This window comes from Notothenia rossii (genome assembly GCF_949606895.1).
Source record: "Notothenia rossii genome assembly, chromosome: 11".
Taxonomy (NCBI): Eukaryota; Metazoa; Chordata; class Actinopteri; order Perciformes; family Nototheniidae; genus Notothenia; species Notothenia rossii.
Genome location: NC_136910.1, coordinates 40994609 through 41008945, shown reverse-complemented (window position 1 = coordinate 41008945; position 14337 = coordinate 40994609). Strand labels below are relative to the sequence as shown.

General features: G+C 41.2%; 1 protein-coding gene across 1 annotated transcript in view; it reads right to left on the bottom strand.

Annotated features, from left to right (window-relative positions):
- The window catches only part of arhgap24 (Rho GTPase activating protein 24), a 78930-nt gene extending 72359 nt beyond the window's left edge, over positions 1-6571 (bottom strand). The window contains exon 1 of the mRNA XM_079658351.1: positions 6123-6571. The gene's annotated coding sequence lies outside the window, so the exon portion shown is untranslated. The remainder of the gene's footprint in view (positions 1-6122) is intronic.
- Positions 6572-14337: the final 7766 nt, after the last annotated feature.

The following is a 14337-nucleotide window of genomic DNA, read 5'->3' as shown; positions in this document are numbered from 1 at the left end:
TCCAATTGTGTCCCCAAACTAAGGATTGCACCACTACTTTTTGCAGATGATGTGGTTCAAATGGCTTCATCGGTCTGCGACCTTCAGCACTCACTGGATCGGTTCGCAACCGAGTGTGAAGCGGCTGGGATGAGGATCAGCACCTCCAAATCTGAGGCCATGGTTCTCAGCAGGAAACCGATGGACTGTCCACTCCAAGTAGGGAATGAGTCCTTACCCCAAGTGAAGGAGTATTCAAGTATCTCGGGGTCTTGTTCTCGAGTGAGGGAGCAATGGAGCGTGAGATGGGCCGGAGAATCGGAGCAGCGGGAGCGGTACTGCAGTCGCTTTACCGCACCGTTGTGACGAAAAGGGAGCTGAGCCAGAAGGCAAAGCTCTCTATCTACCGGGCCATTTTCGTTCCTACCCTCACCTATGGTCATGAAGGATGGGTCATGACCGAAAGAACGAGATCGCGGGTACAAGCGGCCGAGATCGGTTTTCTCCGCAGGGTGGCTGGTGTCTCCCTTAGGGATAAGGTGAGAAGTTCGGTCATCCGGGAGGGACTCGGAGTTGAACCGCTCCTCCTTCGCGTCGAAAGGAGCCAGTTGAGGTGGTTCGGGCACCTAGTTAGGATGCCACCTGGGCGCCTCCCTAGGGAGGTGTTCCAGGCACGTCCAGCTGGGAAGAGACCAAGGGGTAGACCTAGGACCAGGTGGAGGGATTATATCTCTTCGCTGGCCTGGGAGCGCCTTGGGATCCCCCAGTCAGAGCTGGTTGATGTGGCCAGGGAAAAGAAAGTTTGGGGCTCTCTGCTGGAACTGCTACCCCCGCGACCCGACCACGGATAAGCGGGAGAAGATGGATGGATGGATGGATGGATGGATAGATACAAACATTTGATGTAAGGTAATACTTGTGATGATAGACCTATGCTAATAAAAAAAGTTGTAAGTGGTGTTGCAGTTTAGGATAACACAGAATGCGGTTATATGCAAGCAGGAATTATTATTTTCCTCATGTGTAAATTATGTCAGAAGCACCATGTGTTGGCTACATCATGACTAATATTATACCCACCCACAAAGGGAATACGGCTACATAGAGGTTTAAACAAGAGAGGGAGCTTCATGAGATTGTAAAATCGCTGAAATGTAATAATGCAGAACTTATTGTCCATACAGGACTCTTCGCACAGCATGGGGAGGTTGCTCATTTTCACTGCTTGCACAGTGTGTTTGTTCCCCATATGAGATAGCTGAAGCAAGATAGCCTGAACTGCTGTTTGACACGGCTTTTTTTTAATTGAGCTTCTTTGGAGGAAAGGATATTGAGTCTGGCTCATCCTTTGGGAAATTAAAGATTTCTTTTGGGGGTAAAATATAACACCGTAACCTAAATCATACGTTTTAGGCTGTAAAAAGAAGAGTATTCAATTCCCACAATTTAAACTTTATAGAGTGTGGCACATACTGTCAAAAGTGTTGGTGTCAGGTAGGGACAGTGGCAGGAAATCTTCTAGCACCACAGGAAGTGGCCAGTCAACACAGCCGCAAGGGAGCACTCCGTTGAGGAAAATATGGACTCAATAAACTTGTATCTGCTGCTTTTCCCATCCTGTGCTTGCTATAAAGCATCACAGGCCGAAATGGTGCAATAGTTTTAGAGACTTGTATCACATTTTGAGTAATCTTTGAAACAATTTCAAGTGATTAGTTGGTTAAAATGTTAGCTTTAGCTAATTAGGCTACCATTAGCTACAAGACTTTTTAATGCTGCTTGCTGACTTTTTTTGCACTGTAATTGTGTAGTTTAATTAGGCTCTTAAATATACTAGCTTCATAACATTTATTGTATATAAAGCTTCTGTATCTTTATTTTCATCATTACTTCTTGGTTTCGAAAAGACGATATGATGAATAAGGGTTTTACTATACAGGCCCATGCACACCTCTTTTACATGTAGAAGTATCAACAATGTGACTTAACTTTGCTAAATTAGAATTGGACATGGACTTATTTTATTTATATATATATATATATATATATATAACTTTTCCCAGACATATAACTAATAGATAATATACAGTGTGTTTATAATTAAGGTCATTAATGATCGAACATTGTCTTGGCTTAAACCTTAATGATACACTGATGAATAGCAGCCAATTTTTTAATCTCCTTTAACATGTGGCAGACAGTGCCATTACCATCTGTCTGTCTCCAGTTTTTGCACTTTCAGCAGCTGCTGTACTCCACATTTGCCTCAGTTCTTGCCAGTAAAGCTTATGCCAACTTTCCTGGGATGATTTAAAGGTCACTGGTGCATTAAGCAAAAAAGTCACTAAGGAGGGTCAAAACGGCAACATCCTTTAACTACTCTAAGTCTCGTTGACAATATCTGGTGTACAGTATGTCTTCTGTTTTTCTTTCCTCTAGTACACTATCAGAAAGTTGCCAGTAGGATGTGATTGGTGGCCACATGATGTACCAACTGTTTTCTATATGCATGTAGGCATGTTTGACAGCTGATTGCATCCACCTGGCGATGACATAAACTCTCTTTCTTCCCTTAGCAGCCATCTCTCTAAGGCTAATTCAGATAAAAGCCAATAGATTTGACAAAGTCCATGCACACTTAATAGAAACAGTGGATCTCATTTGCGCATGATAAACTGCAAACACCAAAAATCATGCTTCAGAGGTAACATTAACTTCTGATCACAGTTAGAGCTGTGAAACCTTTAAATATCCCTAAGCAACTGCCCCCTTCAAGTCTGCACATTAGGGCCTCCGTGACCCATATGTGTTAAAGACAAATATAACCCGCCGCTACCAAAGCTGCTACCTCGAGAGCCGTCTGTTTCTGTTAGACTCCTGCTGAAAAGTTTACAGAGGTGAGAGTAGGTTTCTCTCTGCGCTGTAAGTGTGCTAATCTTTGCATAGGATGTGAAAGAGGAAGGGTTTCAGATCTGTCACAGATGGAAGAACTCGAAACCCCCAAAGAAAAAAAACTGAATCCATTGCTTCATCCACCACACGCAGATCTCTCATGAATGATTTAAAGCTGAAGGGGTGAGGTCACTATCTGAGAAGCTATCCTTCATTATTGGGTTGTCCTGTCTCTACCCACACAACTGACTGTGAGTCACAATGAGGATGGATTAAAGCAGGATAAGAGGTAGCGAGGTTAGGGTGGGCGATATAATGTTTCTTGGAGACACATTTCCTTTTTGCTGCTGAAAAGCCAAGTTAACTCGCTGGCTTTCCTGTATGAATCAATGTGATGAGTCAGTTTCTATTTTGTCTACACACTGATTTAGACGCCATATGTGGCCCCCTTTTATAGTCTACATTGCAGTCCTTTTGGTATGATACACTCGCTACCCCATCACTAGCGTTGCCACCCCTCCCTCTCCATTTTCCTCCATGCCATGTGTCACAGTATGTCTGGGAAACAGAGCAGCAGCCTTATGAAAGAAATGAGGGTGAAGACTTTCAGTTTGACCACTGACTCATTCTACATGTGTTTGACACAGCGCTAGAACTGAGTGAACGATACTGTTGATGTGGCTATCCTTTGTAACACAGCAATAGGAATGGAGGGAGAAATAAGATACTCGAATAGCACCATAAGATCTGCGAAATGCCCTACCTTGCATTGCTAATGAAAGTAAAAAATAATGTGTCTGATTCACACCAAAATGTAATGGGTGTTTCATTTGACCTAAGATTCAACCTTCCACCACACTTTGTGCAAATTGGGCAAGTCGTTTTCCCATAATCCTTCAGAAGAGAACTGAAAATATAACCTCCTTGGGGGAGGTAACAAATACGTTTCCAAAGTTAGAGGGCGAATTCAAAATCACACATGTGATCTTAGTCATTTTCCCCAGAGATTGTTTGCGAGTGCAGTTTGCTGACTCTGCATCTTAACCTTCATAAATGTCACCACTATGGATTCTCTGGGCGAACCATCAGAAGTTGTTTGTAGTTTGACATCTTCACTCTGGCATTAGATTGATGAAAATGGTATCAATCTTCTCATCTTACTGTCTTCCAGAAAGCCCAAACCATTCCTGAAATCATTTGATATCAACTCCAGTTTTGCTGCAGTTTTAGTCTTCCCTGTTTACGTCCCCTCCTCTGTCTCAATGAGCCGATATCACAGAGTGAGATGGGAACAGTCGGCTGCAGCAGCTGACACGGGGAACCTGATCCCTGGGCTTTCCAGCGACACAGCCTGTGCACTGCAGACATTCCTGGCGCGAGGGTCATCATATCTCCTCTCCTTCTACCTTAGCTCATGCCTTGTTGCTTTTTACATCGTCATTTTCCATTAACACATCAGGTGGGGGAAACGAGATGTCTTTCATGTCCTCCCTGACATAAAGCATTTTATCAACACTTACAAACCTTGTCATTTCCTTCTCCTCCTTTCTTTCCTTTTATTTGAAATACGTTCTCATCCTTTTTCCTCCTCCTTTTTTCATTATGGATGTGCTGTTATTTGGAAATCAGTGACATCCTCTTACACACCACAACAAACACATTAATCCAAACATAATTGAGTTTTTGTGTCTGCTCTGCCAGCCGACGGTTGTTTCAGATGGCATATGCAACACTCTATCCATCTGTATGTCCTGCACCAGAATTAGCAAGCTTTTGAGAAAATACTAGTCTAACACAGCAACAGCACAGTCTGTGCAAGTCATTTTAATAACATGACTACCTGAAAAGGTAAGGAAATTGATGCTTCCCTGCTCTCCAGCAGTTATTGTATGGGTTACCTAGAGCAAATTATTGTTTCAGGAATGCTGCAGGATTACAAGGAAGCAAGCATGCTTTAAATGGTAAATGGTAAATGGACTGTACTTATATAGCGCTTTATCCAGTCTTTAAGACCCCTCAAAGCGCTTTACATACTACATGTCATTCACCCATTCACACCCATTCATACAGAGCAGTGTACCTTACTCTAGGACCTAACATTCACACACATTCACACACCGTTGGCCATGCCATCAGGAGCAACTCAGGGTTAAGTATCTTGCCCAAGGATACATCGACATGTTGACTGCATGGGCTGGGATCGAACCCACAACCTTCTGGTTGAAAGACGACCACACTCCCTCACAGCCACAGTCGCTACAGATTATAGTAATGAATCGGTGTGAGGCATCTATATTTAAACTGAAAGGTGTGAACTTATTTCCTCAGGTGCATTTCTTATTCACAATATCTTTATGGTGCACACTTCAGGTGTTTCAGTTGGATTACTTGGGTCCCTAGATACCACATAGGACATACATCAGGTCAAAGTGGCTGGCAATACACAACTTTTTCCCACTAGTTTTAAAGGGGTAAGAAATGATTTCAAAATATTGTGATTCATCCCCCATGCTGCTCGGAGTAATAGAAGTCCACGACTCCTCTGCCAACAGCATGTGTTCTCTCTCTCTCCTCTTGCCTTGGCGCAGGCAGACTGTCCCTCGTTTCAACCAAAACAACCACTAAGCTTCATGCAAATTAGGCTCAATGATGTTGCCAATATGCAAATTAGTGTATTGGGTCAGCTGGCATCTGTGAGCCACTTTCGAAGCTAGTACTACCTACTTTCATTGGAAATAGTTTGGTGCACTGTACAGGACGCACTGTATTTTGTACCTGGTGTCAGACAGATGTGCAATTAACATCAAATCCCAAAGAAGGTGGAGTGATGTTAGAAAAGCTTATTCAAAGAAGTACCATAATGATTTCCAGTAAACTGAAGGCACTTGCTGACCTCCTCTGCTTAGGGTTTTGGTTCATGTGTGCAAGACTAAATGCATAGACGAATCAGAAAAAAAAGACTCTTAACAACAACACCAAATGTCATAGCAGCAACTACCACAAACTGCTGTGCTTAAGATAGTGGTGTTACTTCTGCAGTTGTATCTATTCAGCTCAGGGATGGCTACTGAAATATAAATAACATACCTCATAGTGTCAATCAGTCAGACAATTTGCTTACAGTATCTTCACATTCCTATTATGTGCCAAAGTGAGTGATGTCAAGAAAAATGGCACATTGCTACAGAATCACCAATATACAACAATACCCCGGAGGCAAAAACACGCTATAAAACTCAGAGTAGACTCACCTTTCAAATTAAATGCGTGGTCGAATCCCTCAGCTCTGATGTGTGGTGATGAACACACCTTTTTGTATCCAATCCTGTGACAGTTAATCAATCAACAGCAACAGAGATCCCGGGGTGAGAAGAGCTGAAGTTGTACTCCAGCTCCTTCTGCTGCTCCCCTGAACAAACTCGGTGCGTGCAGAGTGGATGGAGTTAGCAGAGGATCAGACGAGCTGCTATAAACTTTTCCCCTGACTGCTCACACCATCTGCATGCTGAGAAAGTCTCCGATGTGAACAGGATGGCTGTCGCGGTCAGCACAGTCACACATGGGGCAGCAGTACAGTGGGAGTCCACCCAGACACATGCAAACCCATATGCACACACACACTCACACACGGACACAAACACACACTCTTTCCCCCTCACACTGCAGCCTATGCAGTCCTAACTCCTCCAGTCATCCTGGCTCACACTCTGTCTGAGAACACTGTGTGTATATGTTGGTTACAGAGGAGGGGGGAGGAGAGAGGGAGGGGGGGGGGGGGGGGAAGTGTGCGTGTGTGTGTTTTCAGTGAGCGTGTTTTAGGAAGTCTTAAGATGAGAGCTCTCACCAAGCAGAGCTCCAGCAGTGCATCTCACTTTCGCTTGTATTTCAGATAACACAAAAGCAACTGGCAGTTTTTAAAACTCTCACACTTTGTTCAAACAGCCAGGAAATTCCCCAAACTTTACTAATGTGCAATATCAATTCTCAGTTCCCTATATATCATCTCTGAGTTATTCTGCATACAAACACAGAAAGCTTCCCCTCTTTTAAGGAATCTTCAATATGTTGTATACAAATGACTGCGTGCATGCAGCTCCACAAACATTTATTCAGTGACACTGTCCTCACTTTGGTGCAAGCCCAGCTGTATACACACCAGTGTAAAGTGCATCTTGTTTACCTGGGAGTGGTCTGAAATGTCTTCCGTTTCCATAGTATTGCAGTGGTTCCTTCCAAAGAATAGTATGATTCATTTTCTATAGAATAAATGGAGATTATATCATGGATAAAGCTTTTGAACCGTAGTGGATGTGAGGCATTTGCGGTTTGAGAAAACGACTGTACCTGCTTTAACAAACTGAGGAATTCTGACATGTGGAGTACATTCCTGAGCTTGATCATGCAATCATTGAGCTTTTTTTCAACTCCTCACAACCTGCCTAATCACCACACGGAGACTATTGATTTACGACAAGAGAGCAGGCTCATTTTACACAATTTCTTTATCATGCAAGCTAATCAAATGAAAATGATGTGTAATAATTGACAGAATAAGTTTAGTGATGAGAAAGAAATGTATAAAACAAGATAAGGCTGGAAGACCCTTTGATGCAGATGATGAAGAATGAGATGTTTTAAAAAGATTTTAAAAAACAACAAATTCACCACAAAAACCAATCTTTCCAATGCTGAAAACATACATTTAGAACTTTTAACAACATCTGTCTCAACACAAGACAGATGCAGAACCTTTACACAGTCTTAATGTATCCAAAGCACGTGTTTGCCACATCTCTTGGGCCTGGAAATGTTCTCATTACTAATAATGAAGGGAAATTCCAGTCTATGTGGGCTGATGCATCATCAATAATTACTTCCTCAAAATCAAATCAGGATGAAAATGTATAAATGTACACACACACAAACAATACACCATGTGAGACTTGGGTGCAACTCGGATTGAGGCCGTGTGTGTACTTTGCGGTGATATCATACTGCTGTGGTCCTGGACGGTACGGAGGTGTTAGAGGTTCAAGTGTTGGGTCAGGCCGAACACATTATCTATTGATCTGTTTGATCTACGGGCAGACCCTGAGCAGTGAGGCAGGATTGAGGTCAACATTACATTCGGACCTGCTATTAGCATCAGTCAAACCATTGATCAAAGTGGCGGCAGCAGCAGCAGCACATCAATCTGTCCAAAGCTTCAATCTGACACTTTCCTTAATGCAGAGTTTATTATCAGCGTTTTCCCAGAACACGTTTCTCCCCTTCTGTTTCCCGTGTTCTCCCCAGTGCGGGGCTACCTGAAAAAGTTATCTGAATCTTACATGTTGCATGGCACATTTTGAGCAACAGCGACAACATTTTAAAAAATGTTTCTGTTTTGTATGCCATTTTTTTTTAAATGATGATTTTACCAGGGGTTCCCAACACGTATGTCTTTAACCCCTCAAAAAACAAACTACAATACTGTTTACACATTACCACTATACTTGGTGATTTGGTCGATGTATTGGTATTCTGTATGGAAAAACTGTCAAGTTACAAAAGATTAATTATATTTAATGTACTTGTATTTTTATCCGATCTTTCTATCCTATCTTATTGATCTTGGGAGCCTTTTGATGGTCCTTAACCCGATGTTGGGAAATAAGGGTCTCGATAACTCCTGGAGCTAGCTTTGGTACATTTTCAAGTCTTCTGCAGCAACCAGTATTAGACCTTCCTCCTATATTTCCCAAAATATGGGTTCATTATGGGGGAAGGTCATTGGGAAACACTGGTTATTTGCGAAGTGGCTTTTATTTGTTGCTAGAACACAGCCTAGAAATCAGACATTGTTTTCATTCTGACTTTGGTATAACTGCTGTGAGCCATGCTAGCTCCTGTGCAGTAACTATTAAAGGTACTTTTAGTGACACTTTATAAAATGAAAACACTTTTAATAAGGATTTTGCAGCTGTGCAAATACATTTACATTCAACACCTAACAGGGAGAATGAAGTCAAATGTATTTATACCAATAACACAATACACATTTTCTGGGTATTTAAAGCCTCATGAGATGAAAACACAGATTAAATGAAATGTAGAGAACAAACAATAGTAGTTCCTGAGCCATCTGTGCTCAGCCATCCTTCAGCATGTTTCATATATTTGCAGGACGTGGAATGCTGAACATGAAACACTTTGACCTTGTGACGTGAGAAGTTGCCATCTGTAAACAAACTGGGGATGCATCTTCTCCCATGAGACACTGTGGGGGACCTTATCCGATAGGAGATAACTCATATGGTTGGAATGGATGAATCTTGACAAAAAAGCCTCCGGGAATTAAAATATTCTCAATGGATCTGCTGTTCTCATGGCCTTGCAGTCAGAGGTTTGGACAGTTGGTGACTTCTGGGAAGATAATGAAAAACGTTGGAGGCAGACGACGGGAATCCTTTCCCAGCGACCCGCATGACACAGTAAGTCATCGACTTTAAATTCCATTATTATATGGACTTTAGTGTTGCTGTATTTTGTGAACACTTTTGTCCCCTCACTGCTCTAGGCAGATATTATACATCTGTGTGTGCATGACCTCTGTTGGTAAGTGTCTGGTCATTGCAGAATTTAAAATTAGCTTTGCTCAATATTTTCACATTAACAATGGATCACATTGTCACTTATATGTACTGCTAGTAGTGCGGTCCTACAGATAGTAATGACACCCGACATATTGTATATCAATAGGACAATCCTGTTTAAGTTTATGATTAAAACAAAGAAGAAAGTTAACGAAAAAGCCATAAAGCACAACTTTAAGACCCCGTTTACATGGAGACGAAACGGAGAACGAACCGAATTCGATGGGCAGTAGCTACTGACCATGCTACAGCAGTGAGCAGCAGAGGTGGGGCTATGGTTTAATCGTTAACAGGAAATGATTGTATAGGACGTACACACGGAGCCGTTACGGTACGTCAACACGGCAGCATGCGTTGAAGCTTGCCGGCGGGCGTGTCTGAAGCTCGACCCACAACCAATCACATGAATCTCCCGTCCCGGACACACAAACCGTTTAGTTGGCTAGAGCTTGGCACCTCCCTCCATGCCTGGCTCCTCCGGTTTGTATCCCGGGGAACAGGGACTGATCATAAAGCACCGGGTGATTCCCTACCGCTATGATTATTTTCTCCTCTATTTTTTGGGATATGAGGAAATGAACTGCGGTCTGGCTCTCCCAGCATACACGCGGTTTGATTGGCTAGCACTTGTACTGACAGATTTGCATAAACGTGATTTGATTGGCTGACGTCTCCATCCAGGCGTCAAAAGTAGAACATTGTTCTACTTTTGCAGCGAGCACCGCGAGAAAAGCTACGCTTTGCTCCCACAATGCAGTTCGGCGAATCGTGACGTCACCCCATTCAAAGTGAATGGGCAGAAGCATTGAAGCGGCAACGCACGCCGCCGTGTGTAGGGGCCGTTGGGCCCCCCAGAGCGTTCCGTCCGCAGATCTACCCACCTTGGGACTCGTTATCGTTTGAGGGGTCCGTTTCCGCGGTTCCATTACGGCCTCGTGTGAACGAACGGGCTATACGAAAGAGAAAAGTAGTGGATACAACACGAGCCGTCTCCATGTAAACAGGGTCTAAGAAGTGGGAGGCTTTAGAGGTCAAGGTCACCCCTATTTAGTTTAACAGTCTACATGTCACTGCTGGTTTCATTCTCCTCCTGACCTCAATAGGGTGAGAAAATATTGCAGGAATGTTGCTGCTACTTTTCTGAACCTGCTGACCGTTGTTTTGAAAGGTCAATGCAAACACAGCCTTCCTCCTGTTGGTATTTAATTGAAAAATCCAGTAGAGCTTGTTTACTAATGCAAGTAAAATGGTGTATGAGCAATCATGCTTTGATAAGCGGCAGCTATGTTTTGCTGCGTTAATTATTATTTAGTTTTTAGTCCTTGGTTGTTTTATTTTTCTATTATTTATAGTCTTTCCTTTGCAACTGTATTCTGATTTTCTATCGGAGTTTGTCTTTACTTTAGAAACAGTGCATCCCTCCATACCTAAAATCAGCTCTCCTTCTTTTACTTTACACAATATTGCTCTCTGGTGGTGATTTTTAAAACTTTAAAATGTGGATCTTTAATCTTTTTTATACATGTTTATTGTTATTTCTAAAAGGATGTTCACATTAATATCCATAACTTTATTTTTGTATTTATACGTAAATATAAAATGTACGGTAGCCCATTACTAACAATAGATCGTTGCTATAAAATCCTTATTATACTTATGACAAATACAAAATAACACTAAATCGAAGTAACATCTATTATTGCATTAATTTATCAAAGCTTCAAAACAAACACATGAAAATAAAGCAGAAGAAAACTTTTCAGCACAATAGCATCAAAGAGCCACCAGATGTCCATGTGTTACAGCACAAGAGGAACTCAGAAGGTATTCAATTAAAAACCCTACCCGGTACAATATCAATGTATTACTACTTTCAAAGCTCAAAATACATTTGTTTTATAATAATATGAGATATAATTTTAAAAAATGGTTTTGGGCAACCTTAGAGCCCTTACCAAATTAAGTTGTAAGTTTAAGCCTAATGAGTGTCAAACGTACACTTGAATACATCATTTTCCAATAGATTGAACCTAAATTGAGTCAGAAATAATAAATTGCCTTATCTTCTTTTGATCACACAAAATGATATTGTCGTTTGTCTCAAACAGATTGTCATTCGCTCAGATATTATTCCCTGAGGGTATTTTGTACATAGTACTGATAACCGGTAACATGTATGTATGCTACTGTTGAAGCAGAAAGAATGATAATTTCCCAAACTTTTTTTTGCTCCAAATCATCGAGAACAAAATGTTGCTCCACATTTTATTTTATGGAATAAAACACACTTTAGAGTAGTCAAATACATAAAGAGAAGACTGTTACAGATGTATGGTTAAAATGGCAACCTATATTAACATTGTAACTCTTTGTCATTCTGATGTGTGATGATAAACCGGTTGTTTCTTCTCACGCCGCATTGACAATTCCTCCAGGGGTCAGAAGTCTGTCAGGTCGCTCCAGTCGTTTACGGCTCAAGATGTTCCTGTTGGGAAAGAAAAGGAGTTTGGAATCCTGGAAATGTGAGTCAAATAGTTAATTACTCAAACTGCATCACATCTTGATGAAGCAACATAAAAGCCAATGAGTTAAGTGAGATTTCACAAGCCTCAGGTTAGCTATCTGCTATCAATGTAATCAATCTCACCACTTAATTTCCTTTTTCACAGTGTTTACATGTTGTCTCCATTCATACATGTCATTCTTCAGCTACAATAAACAACCTGTTGAGGCAGGGCCAAACTGCAAATACCAGACCATCTATTTGCAGTAAATCAGTGTTATTTACTACTTCGTTCACGCACCTTTGTTTCTGCAGGAGCGGCAGTGACGTGTTCAGGGAGTCAGATAAAGGGTATTTCTCACCATCGCTTTCCTGTTATTTTCAAGGGTCCTTTGTTTGGTTACGAGGCCTCGGCCTGTCCATTCTCAGGGGAATGAGAGCAACATTAGAGCCCCGAACACTTGTGAACTCTCCGGTCCTCCTCAATAGTTTCCTGTGTGTGTGTGTGTGTGTGTGTGTGTGTGTGTGTGTGTGTGTGTGTGTGTGTGTGTGTGTGTGTGTGTGTGTGTGTGTGTGTGTGTGTGTGTGTGTGTGTGTGTGTGTGTGTGTGTGTGTGTGTGTGTGTGTGTGTGTGTGTGTGTGTGTGTGTGTGTGTGTGTGTGTGTGTGTGTGTGTGTGTGTGTGTGTGTGTGTGTGTGTGTGTGTGTGTGTGTGTGTGTGTGTGTGTGTGTGTGTGTGTGTGTGTGTGTGGCCTAGCATTACTATGCTTGTGGGGACCAAAATCACGTGTGGGGACTGGCTTCCCTTATGGGGACAAATTGGAGGTCCCCATGAGGGGAATCATTCATTTTAGGGTGAAGACTTGGTTAGTGTGTGTGTGTGTTCAACAGTTTGACGTTTCAGCTCCAAAAGCCATAATTTATTTTTATGCAAAAACATTTCTACTCTTTGTTATAAAAAACAGATTTCTAATGATTCACTTTTTAACTTAAGACATGATTTACAATAGATAACTTGAATCAAGATTATATAACAACACTTTGTCAGTCAGTTTATTAAAGTTCATTGTTTCACAGGGACAGTTGGTTTGTTCACTGATGGGTTTTTAGGTGTTGGTCTTTAATTTTCATAAGAATTGAATAGAGTGGATGTGAAGTGTCTTTTTGCTGTCCCTGGACAAGAGGACAGAGCCTTTGCAGTTGTGTGTCACTTGTAAATTCCAAGGTTTTTTCAAGTGTCTCTTGAAAAATATCCTTGCTTTTAAATTCCCGTCCTGGTCAGACACAACAACAACAGGAAGAAGGGACATTTTCACAGGTGTCAGGAAGCACAGGAAATAAACAAGCTGAATACTGGAAAACATTTTTGTACCGGTAAGAGTCAAGAGGTGAGGCTAATAAGAGATATTTTTAGCTGGGACAGGATTATTTTTGCAGTTTTGGCCAAAATGTTTGATATAATTGTAATTGCGTGCGCTTTAAGAGATTTTGAGGGGAAATCTTCCTCTCATCAAGCATAAGTTATCCTGTTTGATTATGAATTACAATAACGTTTATTCAAATCTTTGAATCAAGCAAGCAATAAGTTCACATTTTTAACTCATTGCTTAATTCACATTTGATCATGGCATTTATTGTAATATAATTTGTAAGTTAACACATTTATATTCAAATGGAACCTACATCTCTTTCAGAGACAGTCTGATGTAGATAATCAAAGGATTAAAGACTTATACTAAAGCTTTATTCTATATTTGCATGAATTTTGGCATGACATTAACAATATTAGGAAAATCGGTCTGCAAAAATAACCATTTCACTTCTTTTCTGAAAGTTGAAGAGGTGAGTTGAAATAATATAAATGTTTAGCTGCATTTACAATGTCCATTTCTCAAATACTTTATGCCTCCTTAATAAACCAATCACATTTGTTCTCATGTTGTTTCCAATCATTTTTACACGGCTTTTATGTGAAGAGGAGGAACTTTGTCAAATGTTGCCCCGTCTATGATCTTTTGTAAAGCCAGGAAACCCAGCCTTTGCTCTTCAGTTGTCCTTTTTAATTTTGGTGATAAAGTATGTTTGCAATGACAGTGAGATATGTTTTAAACGTGGGAACAAATAATTTCTTTGCCATTTGTGGAAGTTGAGAAAGTAGAGCTCTCCAAGAACTCAAGAGTCAAGGATGCCTGAAACATTCTCAGCACGTTCTGCTCCTCAGTTGGCATGTACCATTTCAGATCATCATGGGAAACTCAAATTCTTCTTACCCAGAGGATATTTCTATCCAAACTACTTAACATTTTTTCAGTTCAAAGACCACCTCCCT